Genomic DNA, 18,092 nt, shown 5'->3' on the forward strand with positions numbered 1-18,092 from the left:
GAACAATCGTTTTCATTGGTCAGCTTTGAAAGGCGCCCTTTCCACGTCGTGGGCGTGAATTTATTCGCACCACTTCATCTACTACATGTGAAACCTGTTTTCTTTGTACCCTCCTCCAATGGTCCCATAGATTAGTACCAACTATTATTCTTGCCTCGTTCAGGTCCATTACATTTCGTTAGGGCCTTACGTTACCAGTAGGCCTAGCAACGTGCTCTGCGAATAATGTCCAAACTCGGTTACAATTTGTATGTGTTATCACCATGGTCCCAATAATTCTGCCTTTCAACATTGCGTGTTGCGTCTGGTAACCGCATGCTGTTTAGTACGTATCTCAATGTATTATTATTATTATTATATTGTAAATGTAGGATACATGTGACCTCAGAAACGGTCTCTTACTGTATCACAGTAGGTAATGTCAGATGGAAATTAGCAAATAAAAAATGCGCCTCAACCCAGGATCGAACCATCGACCTCCTGCATGCCAACCAGATTGCTACTCTTTAACGTCCGTTTTCTACCGGATATACTCGCAAGACGAAATTTTGTAAGAGACATTTTTTTATTGCTGGCATGTGAGGAGTCGCGCTGCGACGCCCGAGTGCGTGAATTACGCTTCACCCTGTATATATGTCACGGGGCACACACTGTCAATCAGTCACTACTGATCTGCATTTAGGGCAGTCGCCCAGGTGGAAGATTCCCTATCTGTTGTTTTCCTAGCCTTTTCTTTAGGAAATCCCTTACTTCATGACATTACCCATATCCCATCGCGTGGACGAGGGGTTGGACGTATGTGAGACGTGGAATGACATTAGTAGACGAATAAGCTTGAGTGGAGGTTTCAAAAGTAAGGAAGATCATAATATGAAGTTCAAGTTGGAATTCAAGAGGACGAATTGGGGCAAATATTCGTTTATAGCACGACGAATAAGAGATTGGAATAATTTATCAAGTGAAATGTTCCATAGATTTCCTATTTCTTTGAAAACATGTAAGGAAAGATTAGGTATACAACTGATAGGGTATCTGTCCCCTGGACGACAGTCCTAAACTCAGACTGATGATTTATTGATGACTGATTTCTGCAATGCATAAACAAGGTCATCCTGTGTCATCATCAGCTAGCTTTTCTGAGCTTCCCATCTATTATATGGCAAAATGATTATCACCATAACATTTTGGATGTGATAATTGATCATTCACCGAAGTTTCATTGAAATTTGTCCGGGCCAACCCAAATAGTTCCCCTGTGAGAATGTGTTAATACAGAGTGTGTTAGCCTTTGTGGTTCGGGGACATCTCTGTAAATCATACTCCCCGCCATTACACCCACATAAGGGTGCACCCTTGCTATGGAAGCCGCACTTATTATTATTATTATTAATTATTATTATTATTATTATTATTATTATTATTATTATTATTATTATTATTATTATTATTAAAAGCAAGCTTGTAGGTTTACGTAGATGCTTATGCCGTGATTACAGCCAAGGGCAAATAATCTCCAGTTTTAAGTGGAGTCCGAACCAGAGGGATGTGACTTTTCATTTTATAAGTCCTTCATGCATTGGTCGGGATCGTCCAACTTTCTTTAGATGAAGATCGTATTTCAGGATGTCATCACGCGTGGTCCCTATTTCTTGTGAGTCCTTTTACACATCTGTGAACCAGGTTCCTTTGGTCTTCTTATCCAAGAAGTAGGCAAAGATCCGATTGAACAGTCTGTCTGAAGTCTTTCGTGTCCGGTGACCATACAAAGTGATCCTCCTTTTTTGAATGGTGTTTTCTCTTTTCCATGCGTGATTATCTCTTTGACAGAGCTCGAGGCTCTCTTCGGGATATTCCTCTCCTTGGCTTCTAGTTTTCCTACCAAACCTTTCCTATTCATCGCGAGGCATTCTGCTGTGTACAGGGCCCCTGGTTGAGTGAGTGTATAATAGTATCTGAGCTTGACGTTGAAGGACACCGATCGTTTAATGTAGATATCTACGATTTCATGGTACACCATTTCTATCTTGTTGATCCTGGATACGAATGCTTCTTTTTGAGACATGCTGAGCTCTGTTCATTCGCCTAGGTGTTTGAAGTGCTTTGCATGCTTTATTCTCCCGTGCTCCACGAGCGCCTGCTTGATGTGTATTATGAATTCCGTTTTATCCAAGGAGATCCAGAGACCGGCTTTTGCCGCTTGTGCTTCGAGTTGCGTGGTTTGTATTGCAATTGTGCAAATGGAATAGGAAATAATCACAGGATCATCTCGAAATGCTAGACAGTTAATAGTCACGTTCTTACCAGCCCAATCTACCTTCTTTACTCAGTTCTTTCTGTCACTTAAGGTTAACTTTCTCAAGCACACAGTTGAAGAGAACAGGAGAGTTGTTTCTCTTCCCTAATTAAAACGGCTTTAGAGAGGATCTAGTATGTAATTGAGAGAAGTGAGATGCTTCGGTAGTTATTCCCGTCTGTTTTATCACCTATTTTATGAACAGGATGTATCAGGGCTGAATTTCTGCTATTTGGAAGTTTCTCTGTTTCTTAAACCTCGCAGATTATCTCGGTTTACCGATCGCCCTGTCATCTGCATATTTCCTGAATAAGGTTATTAAAGGGCTCTCGTCAGTTGCTTCGTTGTTCTTGAATGACTGGATAATCTATTGAATTTTATTATTATATATATATAATTCGCTGGGGCCATCAAGGACCACGTTAAGTCTTGTTGCATTTGACACTGAACTTGGCCTTCTTTAGAGCCCAAATTTCCCTCATTCTTTGTGAGTGGGCCTGCTTACGCTCCTCTGTCCAAGGGGCACCGTGTCTTCTCTTCGGTTGCTCGTCTCGGTTTAGCCCGTTCGTCAATATTTTCTTGCGGAAGAGATCTCTGTTAAGGGCGTCTTCAGCTGAGATATGTAGCATTTGCAGGTCTTCTTTGGTATTTCTAAACCAGGGAATTGTGGTTTTGGGGTTTGAATCAAAAAAGTGAAAGATTTCTTTAGTTAACTTTCTTCCGTCCATTATTTTCAGATGACCGTAAAATCGTGCCCGTCTTTTTCTGATTGTGTCGGTAATTTTCTCTATTTTGCTGTAGACTTCCTTGTTGGATCTCTTTTGATGGATTCCATTTCTGTACTTTGATCCCAAGATTCCTCTCACAATTTTGCGTTCTCTTTTCTCCAGTTCTTCAAGGAGTCCTTTGTTGGCATTTAGAGACAGGGTTTCGGCTGCATATAGAACTACTGGCTTCAGAACTGTTTCATAGTGATGTATCCTGGTGTTTTGGGAAAGGCATCTTTGTTGTAGATTGTGCGGGATGTTTGGTAGGCTATTTCCAGTTTGCGTACTCGCTCCTGAAGTGCTTCTTTGTCCAGTCCATTTCATGATGATCTCACCCAGCTATTTGAATTTGTCTACTCGGGTGATGTCCCCGTATTTTGTATGGAGTTTTGGTGGAGCCTCTTTGATGTTAGTCATTACTTCTGTTTTCTCAAACGATATCTGCAAACCAGTTTGTTCGGCAATTTCCTTTAAAATTTCAACTTGAGCTCTAGCGGTTTCTATGTCGTTTGAGAGAACGGCAATATCATCGGCAAATGCTAAGCAGTCTGTTGCGATCCCCTTGGATTTGGTTCCTATTCTCAATGGACTGTAGTTGGTTTCCTGTAATCTCACCCGCCAGGTTCTGATGATCTTTTCAAGAACACAGTTAAAGAGTATCGGGGATAGCCCATCACCTTGTCGGACTCCTGTTTTGATGTCAAAGGAATGCGAGAGACATCCGTGGAACTTCACCTTGGATTTTGTATCGGTCAGGGTGGCTCTAATTAATGCCAGCAGTTTCAAATGATTCCAAATTTATTTAAGATGTTTAGCAGGACTTCCCGGTCAATGGAGTCGTACGCTTTCTTAAAGTCCACAAAGACAGACACATACTGCTTGGACCTCAGTGTACAATATCTGATGATCGTTTTGAGATTTTGGATCTGTTCAGCTGTTGAGCGACCTTTTCTGAACCCTCCTTGGTATTCACCTATTTGATGTTCGACTTGTGCTTCCAAACGCTCCAGGATGGCAAGTGATAGAATTTTGTAAGTCACGGGTAGCAAAGATATTCCTCTGTAGTTGTTGATGTTCTTCATGCTGCCTTTTTTGTGTAATGGATGGATCAAAGCTATTTTCCAATCTTCGGGTAGGGTCTCCTTGTTCCAAATTTCTTCTATTTGCTTTTGCAAGATATCAAGTGATTCCTCTGGGGCATATTTCCATAGTTCTGCTACTAATGAGTCTTCCCCCGGCGCTTCGTTATTTTTGAGACGGGCAATGTGGCGCTTGATTTCATCTCTGTCGGGTGGTCTGGAATCTGGGTACCTGAGTAAGGGTTCCTTGGTCTCAATGGCGCTTTGCGGTTTAGAGCAATTAAGTAAATTCTTGAAGTAATCTGCCAGAATGCTTCAATTTTCTTCATTTGACGTCGCCAGTGTGCCGTCCTTTTGCTCAAAGCATAGAGATGGCGGTTTATAGCCAGTGAGTTTGCGTTTGATGGCTCTGTAGTACTCTCTGCTTTCATTCTTCCTAAAGTTTTGTTCTATCTTTTCAATGAGAGATTTTTCGTATTTACGTTTCTCAGTTCTGAACACCCTAGCTGCTTGGGCACGTTGGGTTTTGTAAGTTTCCCAATCATTTTCTGATTTCGTAGAGTAGTACTGTTTCCACGCATTGAGTCTTTCTTGGAGGACTGATTCGCAGGTACTATTTCACCAGGCATGCTTTTTTCTTCTCTTGATTTCTGCTACGTCTTTGGCGGCCTCAACAAGGAGACTTATGGCGTTGTTAAAGTCACAGTCATTTGGTCTAGCCTTCTCCTGGAACTCCTCGACCCTTTGCCGAAGTTTATCATTGTCGAAGCGTGTGATCTGTTTGGTTGTCTTCCTTGTGTTTGCGGGAAATGGTTTGAATTTGATAAGAGACATAAATGATCTGAGGCCACATTGATGCCTTTCTTTACCTTAACATTCATAATTTCAGGGCTGTTTCTCCTGAAGATTGCAACATGATCAATTTGGAACTCTCCGAGAGCTTGGACGGGAGAACGCCAAGTCACTTGCTTTCTGGGTAGATGGCGAAAGTGGGTCGACATGACCTGCAGGTTGTGATTTTCGCAAATGGACACCAGTCTTTTGCCGTTGGGATTGGTTATTTTGTGAGCAGGGTAATTTCCTATAACTTTCTTGTACTTCTGTTCACGACCTAGTTGGGCATTGAAGTCACCCAAAAGAAGCTTGACATGGTGTTTGGGGATCTTGTTTAATTTTTCATCCAGTAGGTCCCAGAAATTATCAACTTCGTCTGGATCAGACTTGTTCTTATCGTTTGTAGGAGCATGTGCGTTAACTAGGGCGTAGGTTTTGTTCGCGCATTTAATTGTGAGTATAGACAATCTGTCATTCACAGGTTCGAAATTTGCAACCGATTTAAGGATCTTGGTTCTAACAGCAAACGCGGTTCCAAGCATCACAGCTCCATTGAGGATTCCTCTTTGCGCTTTGCTCTTGAAAAATCGGTAGCCTTCGGATTCAAAAATCTCTTCATTTGGGTACCTTGTTTCCTGTAGGGCCATTATGGATATCTGATTTTCGTGAAGAGCTTTGGTGAGGGTTTTCAGCTTGCCAGTTTGTGTAAGTGAATTTATGTTGAAAGTTGCTAGAAAGGTTTTAGATTTTGGCCTGAGTTTTTGACTCTTCGGGGTACACCGAGACGCTCCGACTCGTCTCTTGCATGATGTCGAGTCTCCCCCAGAATCCGAACGAAATTCGTGAGCCGTGGCGTTCAAGACGAGGGATTTATCCGAAGATTTACCCCCTGGAGTATGTCTCTTGAAATGTTGTGCCATCATGCTTTTTGACTTGACTTTGCTTTGGACGGGTACCCATCCTTTTACAACTAGGGTTGTTAGCCCTAGAGGTTGCCTCAATATGTTTTCTGGTTTCTGGTCATTTACCAGTCTTCGCCGTAATCCTGGCAAGGTACCAGGTTTTTTTTTTCACGGTGGTATTTTATTTCCCTACTACCCTCTGACTCTGCTGGCGGCAGAGCCAGCGAGCTTCCCCAATTCAAATGGGACGCGCCCGATGGAGGTAACCGGTAAATCCCCACTATTATTATTATTATTATTATTATTATTATTATTATTATTATTATTATTATTATTATTAATCAAGCCATTTAACTTTTCAATGACACATTAAGATGTTCAGTGACGAAGCAATAGAAAAGTCCAAGACTAGAAAAGTAGCGGCCGTGGCCTTATTTAAGATACAGCTCGGCTATTATACCGGTGTGAAAATGGGAAGCCACGGAAATTCATCTTCACAGTTTCGATGTTTGATTTTTCTGTTGACTAACAGAAGGAAATCTTCTGGACAGTCGAGCAGACAATATTGTCGTGTAACGCAAAGGGCGGCCCCCGCATATGTTTAGCAGGCCAACGGCAATGATATGCAGTGCCAAAATATTTGCCCGCTCTTTATGAAACCAGTATCTCGGCCGGTATGGAACTTAGGATGATGAGTCGGCCACTCTATCACTGATCCACTAAGTCAGCTGACTGTGCGATAAAGGCGGCCAATTGAAAGTTCAAGCCACATATCAAATAGAGTTCCGTTGACCTGTCACATGCTGGGAATTGGGCCAGGATATGCTCCGTGATGTTAGAGAGTTCATCAAGCAACTGACCTCTGGCCGTACTTGGCGATATTGGAGTTAGCGATGTGAAAAGTAATATTCCAGCAACAGGTTAATCTTACCAACAGCCGAAGTAGTAGGTCTTGTGAACTGAGAGAAGGAAGACTTTTCTTTACTCTTATTCATGTTTATACACGACTATAAAAATAACATTTGGAGCGAAGGTCATATTTGATTCTCATGTAAGCAACAAATAACAGGCTGCTATCTAAAGTCTTTCAAGTGACAATAACATACTGTGCTTCTGGATTCTGAAGTTTTCATTCAAATCAGGTTCTGCGTTTTAGACAAACTAAGAATACATCTTCCGCAAAAGTGAATATATACGAATTGACGGACTATCGAAGCCTTATACTGTGTATCATAGATGAGGAATTTTTTCTGTTTTTTAAAATTTTTTGCTAGTGACTAAAACGTCGTATTAACACTTCGACGAAGGTTTTCGGCGACGCAAGAATAGGAAAAGTGCTAGGATTGGGAAGGTAATGGCCATGGATTTAATTAAGGTACAGCCTCAGCTGTGAAAATATGTTGGGTTTCTTTTTTTTTTTTTTTTTTTTTTTTTTGCGTGTGGCCTCCAAGGAGGCCTAGTGCAGGTCATTCGAGATGACGCCGTATAGGTGACCTGCGCGTCTATGAGGATGAGGCCCTACCTATGATGAATTCTAATGATGAAGACGGCACACACACCCATTCCCCAAGCCATCGGAACTAACCAATGACGGTTAAAATTCCTGGCCCGGCCGGGAATCGAAACCGGGACCCTCTGGACCAAAGGCTAGCACGCTAACCATTTAGCTATGGAGCCGGACGTGAAAACACGGAAGATCATCTTCAGGGCTGCTATTAATGAATAAAAGCACACAGTTACGCGGCCTGTACCACGCAGCCAACTCGCTCGGTCTTTCTACAGTTTTGAAGACGATTGCTGAGAGGGCCCTGTGAACAAACTGGAATCACAAAACATTTGTACTGTCCATATATTTCCGTATTTTACAGGTTTATACAAAACTGTCTGGCTTCTTGGCTGAATGGTCAGCGTACTAATCTTCGGTTAAGAGGCCTCCCGGGTTCGATTCCCGAACGGGCCTCGGATTCTACAGTTAATTCCTCTGGCTCGGCGCTGAATGTTTTGTGTTCGTCTTACATACGTAGTACAAGACATCACACTACCTAACACGCAAGAGTGAATACGGTACATACCTCCACTTTATATACGCAATTGCATATCAAGGAGTTTTATCGTAATAGTGCATACTTTGTGCTTTCCTCTTGTTAGGGCATATTGTGAAAGTGTTCTGCATCTTGAGTGTAGACATCAACTTCTGCAGGACAATATTGGAAGATTTGATATGTATTTGAGATAACTTAAGTGCTGGAAACCTGTGCATGACTCGTGCAACCCAATTAGGCAAGTAGGCTGCTGATTTCGGAAATTTTACTTAATGGCAGGGCTGTCTTTTTCCCCACTTTGTAAATGGTTAAATACAGTGTCCTTTCATTCACAATATTAGTTCTTATCATATCGAATAAATTGGCCGTGCGGCTAAGGTCGCGTAGTTGTGAGCTTAAATTCGGGAAATGGTCGGTTCGAATTCCATCGGCGGCATCCCTGAAGATGGTTTTCCGTGGTTTCCCATTTTCACACCAGACAAATGCTGGGGTTGTACCTTAATTAAGGCCACGGCCGCTTCCTTCCCAATCCCAGCCCTTTCGCCATCCTTGCGTCACCGATAACTTTCAATGTGTTAGTGCGACTTTAAACCATTAGAAAATAAGTTATCAGTCCTGCTTTGGCTGTGGGCGTTAGTGATACTCGAGACTGACGTCTCTACTCTCAATGCATCTTCGAGGTCCATGTAGGGATGGGCATGACTCTCGTTTGAGATACTCGAGCCTGACGTCACTATCTAGATGCATCTTCGAGGTCCACGTAGGGATGGGCATAACTCTCGTTAGGGATACTCGAGCCTGACGTCACTATCTCGATGCATCAGGAGGCACGCTTCAATTGGACCTCAGCCAGGACGAATATGGTATAAATAGAAATTAGTAAACGGTGAGCGAAAGCGGTCAGCGTGGCTCAGTTGACTAAATAACATCGTTGGGCATTATCACCCGCTATGTTTGGTGGTGGTTCGAATCTTTTCTTCAAACATTTTTGTTTGTTTTTGTTTTGCAATCGGAGTTTCGGCTACCAAACACACGCCTGTTCGTGCAGAAACAACCAAATCTCTAATAGAAATAATTGTAACATTACTGAATATACAAAATATCCAATAGATAATAAAATCGCTTCCACTTGAACAGATGCAATATAAACCAATGAAAAAAATGAAATGAAATGACGTATGGCTTTCAGTGCCGGGAGTGCCCAAGGACAAGTTCGGCTCGCCAGATGCAGGTCTCTTGATTTGACGCCCGTAGGCGACCCGCGCGTCGTAATGAGGATGAAATGATGATGAAGACAACACTTACACCCAGTCCCAGTGCCACTGGAATTAACCAATTATGGTTAAAATTCCTGACCCAGCCAGGAATCAAACCCTGGACCCATGTGGCCAAAGGCCAGCACGCTAACCATTTTGTCATGGAGCCGGATAATATAAACCAATCATAATGTAAATAAACCTGATTACCTCGTGGCCATCTCATCAGATCAGTTAGCTTTGTATCTGTATTGCACTGAAAACAATACTCATAATAATGTCATTTGTTTTACGTCCGTCCTAAATGCTAGTTCTTGACAGACCCCGGAGTGTGGGAATTATGTCCCGCAGGAGTTCTTTAACGTGCTGGAATCCAACGACGTGGAATTGTTATCTTTAAAATAGTACACTGACAGAACATATTGAAAACACTGTGATAAAATGTGCGTGTTTCGGCAGAGGGTTATCGTAATACTCTGGGTTTTGTGTTGTACGTTTTGGTGTAGTGGTTAGCGTGATTAGCTGCCACCCCCGGAGGCCCGGGTTCGATTTCTGGCTCTGACATAAAATTTGAAAAGTGGTACGAGGGCTGAGACGGGGTCCACTCAGCCTCGGGAGATCAACTGAGTAGAGATGGGTTCGATTCCCACCTCAGTCATCCTGGAAGTGGTTTTCCGTGGTTTCCCACTTCTCCTCCAGGCAAATGCCGGGATGGTACCGAACTTAAGGCCACGGCCGCTTCCTTCCCTCTTCCTTGTCTATACCTTCCGGTCTTCCCATCCCCTCACAAGGCCCCTGTTCAGCATAGCAGGTGAGGCCGCCTGGGCGGGATACTCGTCATTCTCCCCAGTTGTATCCCCCGACCCAAAGTCCGAAGTTCCAGGACACTGCCCTTGAGGCGGTAGAGGTGGAATCTCTCGCTGAGTCCGAGGGAAAAACCGACCCTGGAGGATAAGCAGATTAAGAAAGAAAGAAAGAATATTGTAGGCTTTTTCTCTGTTGTGAAGGTATTTTCACAGAAATAATGTTGTTTGAGGTAATAAAACCGAATAAATCATAATTTAATACCCATACTCTAGGTATAACGAGCCACCGGAGACCACGGGTACCTTCTATCAATATATACAGAAGGTTTTCCTGAACAATTTCCGAAAGTCTGTCGATGGAGTTCAGCTTCATCCTGTATATGTGCCTTCAGGTCTGATACTATTGTAGCTGGTCTTGAATGATCCTTTTTATGGAAACGACCCATTTATTACCATACTTATGTAAAAGTATCGATAGTCCAGAAGGAGACTTAACCCGAGAACGAGTCCCTTTTCAGATGCATGCGCACATATACCAGTATCTTTATGCCATAACCGGTATATTTTCGTTTCTGTTCAAATTATTTCACTACTCGATGCGTCGTAAAAGAAATGGTTTCAATAACATTTTAAAAATACGTCACACTCTTCATTACTATTTATTTCACATACCCAGTCCCCGATCCATAGGAACTAATCAATTAAGGATGAAATATTCCACCTAGCCGAGAATCGAACCCGAAGCCCCTTGGACCAAACGCCAGCACGCTAACCATTTATCCATGGAAGCGGACAGTGCATAAGTAAAATGCAGAAGTACTGGTATGTTCTATAAGTTGACTGCGAGTAGATTAAAAAGAAGTGGGCGTATCGTCATTAGTTGATCAGCAGGCGAAATATAGTCGAGAGATAACACACCGCATGCGCATGATGTCCCGATTCAAATTTCGAGATAGAATTACGAGTCATGGACTGCATCAGTTGCTCGAAATGCATCAAGGCCATCGAGAGCTCTCGATACGTATCCCAGCACTGCATCGAGACAGAGAGCTCATGCGCCTGACGTCACTATACGTCATCGAGATAGCATTATGAGGCACGTACTGCATCGCTTGCTCAGAATGCATCACTAGCTGTGGGTCATGTTACATTCAAGGACTGTGTTAACGAACGTACGCAGAGAGGGGGGGGGGGTGTAATTGCTGATTTTTTTCTCTTTTAATATGAACTACGTATTTGGCAACAATGGAGGTTGATCTGGCATTTAACCTTCAGTCTCTGTTGTACACTGCAATGTTAAGGCATCGCAATTCGCAGGTAATTCCCATACGTCATTAGCAAAAGATGAAAAGGGTATTATACGACCTCTGCGCAGTTTTTGTTATTTTAAGTGAATGGATTTTACCCTTACCTTTACCGCCAAAGAGTTGAGTGAGAGGAAGTGTGGACCTGTAGAGAAAGCTGAATGGCCAATAGCACAGGGCTTTGTGAACAATGGATGACACGAAAAGGTAAAATATCTGTGATGTGACGAATTCAGAACTTCAGGCGGAGAGTGTCAGACACCAGACAGTAAGCCTTTTGAAATAAACTAGTGATGTCCGTTTCTGCGGAGAGACATAATTGTTGCCGATGTGATGTGTGAGCAGAGGCGGTGCGTGGTATTGTTGCAGTGTTGCACAAGTCCAAATAATTTTACACTTCATTTGTCGTCTTTTCTCCTAATATTTTAGTTTAATAAACCTAACATGTACAGTATTCTAAAATACAGGGTGGCCCACTTAAACGTTTCACTGCAGATATGTCTGGAACAACAAGAGATATTGAAAAATGACTTTAACGGGCATGAAGGCAGGGAAGGGGCTAATTAAAATAAATACTATGAGCCAGTCTAAAACGTAGGAAAATGGTATTTTCAACGTCAACTTACGTTTTTTTAAATGGACACCCTGTATTATTTCGTAATCAATCGTTAACATGAAAAATCACATAAGTAATGGCGTTTGTTTCATCGCAATAGGTCAATTACATCCCGAGATATTGCAACGTGAATTTGACGCTTGAGGTAAACGAAACGCGCAGCAGTTGCACATCCCGAGAATCCAGCGCGAACCTCACGGTCCTCTTACTCGCGATATGATTGCTGTACTACAATGCGACAGGTGCTATACTTAATGCTATTTGCACTTCTATCAAGAGGGATGAAAATAAGAGAATTTCGTTACAGTAACTTTGTTGTACGAATTATGTACATTCTGAAGTAGTACAGAGTACTGCAATGTACTGTGTAGGTAAAAAAAACACGCAAGAGAGAAACCGTTATTTACATATCCTTTTGCTGCGGCAGGAAACCCTTCTCTTATTGTACACTTCATTTGTCGTCTTTTCTCCTAAAATCAACCATCTTCGGTCGTTCGATGTACTAATGCTTCGTAATGGACCAATACATGCTGCCGGCTGAGAATCAAACTCAGAGGGTTTTCTTTCCTATAGCAACTCCCAAGCGGTAAGCCTAACCATGTACTGTATGTAGCATCAGGTAGCACACTCACCAGTATGGATCCTTCGGTGTTGCACAGTAGTGATGGGATATTCGATTCATTTTACTGAATCGATTCATTCGATTCCGTTCACGTTACTGAATCGATACAGTGAACCGATTCACGACTCATTAGAGTCAACGATCTTATTTGCATCTGTGTAGTGTGTACTGATATGACAGCAGCAACAACATTCAATGCTTGCTGCTGCTATCTGGTCTTCATTCCATGAACTGCTTTCCTATGCGTCATCTAGCTTTCAGATTCACGTTCCTCCTGCAGCCACTTCATCGCATCAAGTTTTGATGTTACAAAGCCTCCCCACCCCCCATATTGTCAACTCCATTAAATAAGTATATAGAGTTAGATGAAAAATATTTGTAGACACAAACATCTATGATATGCATTTAGAGCTGTCGCGCAGACGGGAGATTCCCTATCAATTGTTTGCCTAGTCGTTTCTTAAATGATTTCAAAGAACATGGAAATTTCATTATATTCTCGGTAAGTATATAATACAAAATAAATAAGTTAAAAATTGAAATTCAGGAAAAAATAGGTACTTGTGCATTGCTATACATGGTAAATAATAATAATAATAATAATAATAATAATAATAATAATAATAATAATAATAATAATAATAATAATAATAATAATAATAATAATAATAATAACAATAATAATAATCGACATTATTCAAATTTTATACACTACCTTCTGGTTTTTCACAGTCCTCTGAAAGTCACAACTCTATTGTATATACAGAATTAGATGTAAAAATACCTGTGTCCACAATAAGTTGCCTACATATTAAATATAAAGCAAATAAGTTGCTTTACGTCGCACCGACGCAGATAGGTCTTACGGCTAGAAGTGGGAAGGAAGTGGTCGTGGCTTTAATTAAGGTACAGCACCAGCATTTGGCTGGTGTGAAAATGGGAAACCGTATTAACGGCTGCTGACGGTAGGATTCGAATCCACCATCCCCCGAATGCAAGCTCATAGCTACGTGACCCTAAATGCACGGCCAACTAGCTCGATCATCTTTGAAAATATCTTTTTCTACCAGTAAAGGATTTTTTTTAATCGTCATATTTTGTACAGGCTACCCGAGATGTACAGTAAACCACTGGTTTTCTAATTAAACATCCTTTTATTTAAGCTATGGCATCAGTTGGCTCACTTACTCACTGTCCATCTATACTGGTGATCTCGTGATTCGATTATTGAGGTATTGTGCAATGATGCGAGATACGAACTGAGATAATACAGAGCGTTTTTTTTTTTTTAAATATAAAACAGACAATTTCAAGTGGTCATGAGCATTGCTCATATTCATAGACTAGGCTAGATAATAATGTAATTCGCTTTACGTCCCACTAACTACTTTTACGGTTCTTGGGGACGCCGATGTGCCGCAATTGTGTCCCGCAGAAGTTGTTTTACGTGCCTGTAAATCTACCGACACGAGGCTGACGTATTTGAGCACCTTCAAATACCACCGGACTGAGCCAGGATCGAACCTGCCAAGTTGGGGCCAGAAGGCCAACGCCTCAACCGTCTGGGCCACTCAACCCGGCTTTTATTTCTTTAAAAAAGAAACATGAACCTCTCTTTCCCGTCTGAAGTTAGTTCCTCTGTCATAAAAACGTTGCAGAGCCAAGGAATACATCACAATGTATTAATTACGAGACAGTTGTGTGGCTCGGTTCACAACAGCTTGCCTATCAACAAGATATTGCGTCAGCGAACGGTGTGATGCGACAAGACCAGCGTCGGCTCTCATCATTAGAACTCAAGTAGACGTGTTATGGGTATTTCAAATAGTAATTATCCGATGCATGAATTAATCACAAGTTGTAACAGTTTGAACTTTCTTGCCAGGAGCAGAAGTTCCTATAGTTCTATTTAAAAGAACGAAGTTGGTGCCGATATCTCCGTTATTAAGAATTCCGAGGAAACACATAGCACACTATTTTACGACCCCCTTAATCCCATTTTAAAATATGATAACAGTACGTCGATATTTTCAGTGGATTAGAAGTTATTTTGGTGTACCATCTTAGGTGAATAACCATGTATAAGTATTACGACAATCCAAGTACAGGAAAGAGAAACAGAAGCAAGCAGCTAACTCCAAACAAGCAATTGAAAGAGCAGTGTTAGTGAAGTGCAAGTCTATAGAGATCTGAGCAGAAAGGGCTGGTAATAACACGAGAAATCCAGCTGCTGAACATACATACAACCAATAAGTGGAAGTTACTTTCTCGTCCATACAGACAGAGAAAGTTCTGTGTTGGCCTGCTTCCTCTCTTCTCTACTCAATACGGCACACATCACTTCACCCAGGAGCTGGCTGGCTGCGCGGTTCGAATCGCTTACATGTGAGACTGCATTCGGGAGATATGAGTTCGAATCGTACCGTGGGCAACCCTCAAGATAGTTTTCCGTGGTTTCCCATTTTCACACCACGCAAATACTGGAGCTATACCTCATTTAAGGTCACAGCCACTATCTTCCCAATCTTTAGCCCTTTTCAATCCTTGCGTCGCAGGTAACCTTCGATGTGTTTATGAGACGTTAAACCAGTAGCAAAAATCAAAATCAAGCAGGGCTATCGGGATCACGGCCTCAAGTATGGACGTAAAATACGTACCGCGTGATAGGTAGTACCTGAAGCTTTTGTTGCTGACATTGTATTCTTTCTTTCTTTCTTTCTTTCTTTCTTTCTTTCTTTCTTTCTTTCTTTCTTTCTTAATACGTTTACCCTCCAGGGTTGGTTTTTCCCTCGGACTCAGCAACGGATCCCATCTTTACAGCCTCGAGGGCAGTGTCCTGGAGAGTGAGACCTTGGGTCGGGGGATACAACGGGGAAGAAGGACAGTACCTCTCTCAGACTGCCTCATATGCTATGCTGAACAGGGGCCTGGGGGAGGGGGGTGAAAGATGGGAACGGATAGACAAGGAAGAGGGAAGGAAGCGGCCGTGGCCTGAAGTTAGGTACCATCCCGGCATTTCCCTGGAGAAGTGGAAAACCACGGAAAACCACTTCAAGGATGGCTGTGGTGGGGATCGAACCCACCTCTACTCAGTTGACCTCAGTTGACATGCTTACCAGTCCGAGCCAACCTCCCGAGGTTGAGTGGAGCCCGTTCCAGCCCTCGCACCAATTTTCAAATTTTGTGGCAGAGCCGGGAATCGAACCCGAGCCTCCGGGGGTGGCAGCTAATCAAGCAAACCACTACACCATGGAGGCGGACTGATATTTTATTTCAGTTCTAAACAGCATTTTCAAGACCATGAGTTTCAAATCATTTTCCACCACTGGGACAGTAGATACGATCGGCTGGAGCTCCAGCAGCGTAGCCAGGATCAGCTGACTGGTGGGGTTGAATTAATATTTCTTCTTCTTATTCTTCTTCTTCGTCTTCGTCTTTTCCCGCTCATGTGGGGTCGACGTTTTTGACAAGTCTTTTCCATTTCCCTCGGTCCCAAATGGTGTTTTCAGTTAACTGCTTTTCTGCGAAGTCTTCCTGCACGCAGTCTATCCATCCTCTTCTAGGTCTGCCTCTCTCCCTCCTGCCCTTCACCTCCAAGTCAAGTACTCTTCTTGCTACACAGTTCTCATTTCTGCGCTTAATGTGACTATACCAGAGCAACCACCTTCTTTGAACTTTCTATGATGCTTGAGATACCTTAACACTGCCTCGTAAGAAGCTGTTCTTGATATGGTATTTCCTAGTAACACCACACATCCATCGCAGCATTTTCATTTCGGCTACATCCAGCCGTTTCTTTTGTGATTGTACTATTGGCCAAGTTTCTGCTCCGTATATCACGGCAGGTCTCACCACACTTTTGTAGGCTCTCCCCTTCACTTGGACATTTAGTCACAGAGGACACCAGACAGCCTTTTCCACTTTAACCAGGCAGCCTGAATTCGGTGTGTAATTTCCAGATCTAGATTGCCATCATCAGATACAGTTGATCCAAGGTACTTGAAACTATTACTTGCGCTGAGTTGATTTCCATCCATTTTCACACTATAATTTTCCTTTCCACCGAGGCACAAGTATTCTGTCTTATTCCGACTGATTTTAAGACCCCTATCCTCCAGTGTTCTAGTTTAAGTTCAAGTTGTTTTATATTAGCGTTGCAAAGTACGATGTCATCTGCAAAATGCATGCACCAAGGAGCTAGTTCTCTAAGGCTTTCAGAGAGAACATCCATTATGAGATCAAAAATATAGGGACTCAGTGCAGATCTTTGATGGAGACCAACTTAAACTGGTATGGTTTCCGCTAGCCCTACACTGCTTCTAACTTGCGCCTTTGACCCATGGTACATATCCTGAATGATGCCACATACTTCTCTGGTACTCCCTTGGATCTCATGCATCTCTATACTTCTTGGCGGGGCACACGATCATAAGCCTTCTCTAGATCAATGAATACCATATGCAATTCTTCCTTCTTTTCTCTGTGTCTTTCCATAAGCTTTCTTAGAGAAAAAACGGCATCTATGGTTCCTTTCCCGGGCATAAATCCAAACTGTTCTTCTCCTATTATTGTCTCCTGCCTAAGCCTACTTTCAATTACTTTTTCCCAGATCTTCATAGTGTGCGACGTGAGTTTTATTCCTCTGTAATTTACACAATCCTGAATGTCCCCCTTTTCTTTACAAATGGGAATTATGGTACTCTTCCGCCATTCATTGGGCATTATTTCCTCTTGGAATATTTGTTGTAATAGGTTTAGCAACATATCTATTCCCTCTTCTCCCAGGCATTTCCAGGCCTCTACAGGAATTTCATCGGAGCCCGCTGCTTTTCCAATTTTCATTTTCTTCATAACAGTTACAACCTCTATCCTGCATATGTCAGTTGTTACATTATAATTTGGAATACCATATTCAAACACAAGCCGTTCATTCTCCTCATGAAGCAACTTCTTAAAATACTCCTCCCATCTCTTCTTAATTAGGTTCTCATCTTGAATTACCATTCCTTGTTCATTCCTCATTTGCTTGATGTATGTAAGAACTTTTGATGCTCTGTCCCATGCCTTAGCAATTCTGAAGAGCTTTGCCTCGCCCTCTTTGGTCTCTAAATTTTCGTAGATTCTTCCCAGGCTTTCTTAGCTTGTTTTTTCATCTTGATCGTATTATGGACCTCATCGTTCCACCACCATGTTTCTTTATCAAGTGGAGCGCCTTTCCCAGATGTCATAGCCAGAACGTCCCTACCAACTTTCCTGACAGCTTCAGCGTTTACTGTCCACCATCTCTGAACACCTTTCACTAACTGGATTTCTTGGATCACCTTTTCCTTGAATTCACTTCCCAAAATGGGATCATTTAACCTCCATAATTTGATTCTTGGAGTAATTTTCCTTACTGCTCTTTTCTTCATCCCTGTGCATTCATAGTCAAGCACTAGCACTCTGTGTTGTGGAGTCGCGTCTTCCCCTAGAATGACTTTGCATTTCTTTATCTCCTTCAAATGCATTCTTCTACACAAGAGGAAATCTATTCGCTTTCCCATCCTCCACTTTTATATGTCCATAGATGCC

The sequence above is a fragment of the Anabrus simplex genome, chromosome 1, assembly GCF_040414725.1.
Source record: "Anabrus simplex isolate iqAnaSimp1 chromosome 1, ASM4041472v1, whole genome shotgun sequence".
In the NCBI taxonomy this organism is placed as follows: Eukaryota; Metazoa; Arthropoda; class Insecta; order Orthoptera; family Tettigoniidae; genus Anabrus; species Anabrus simplex.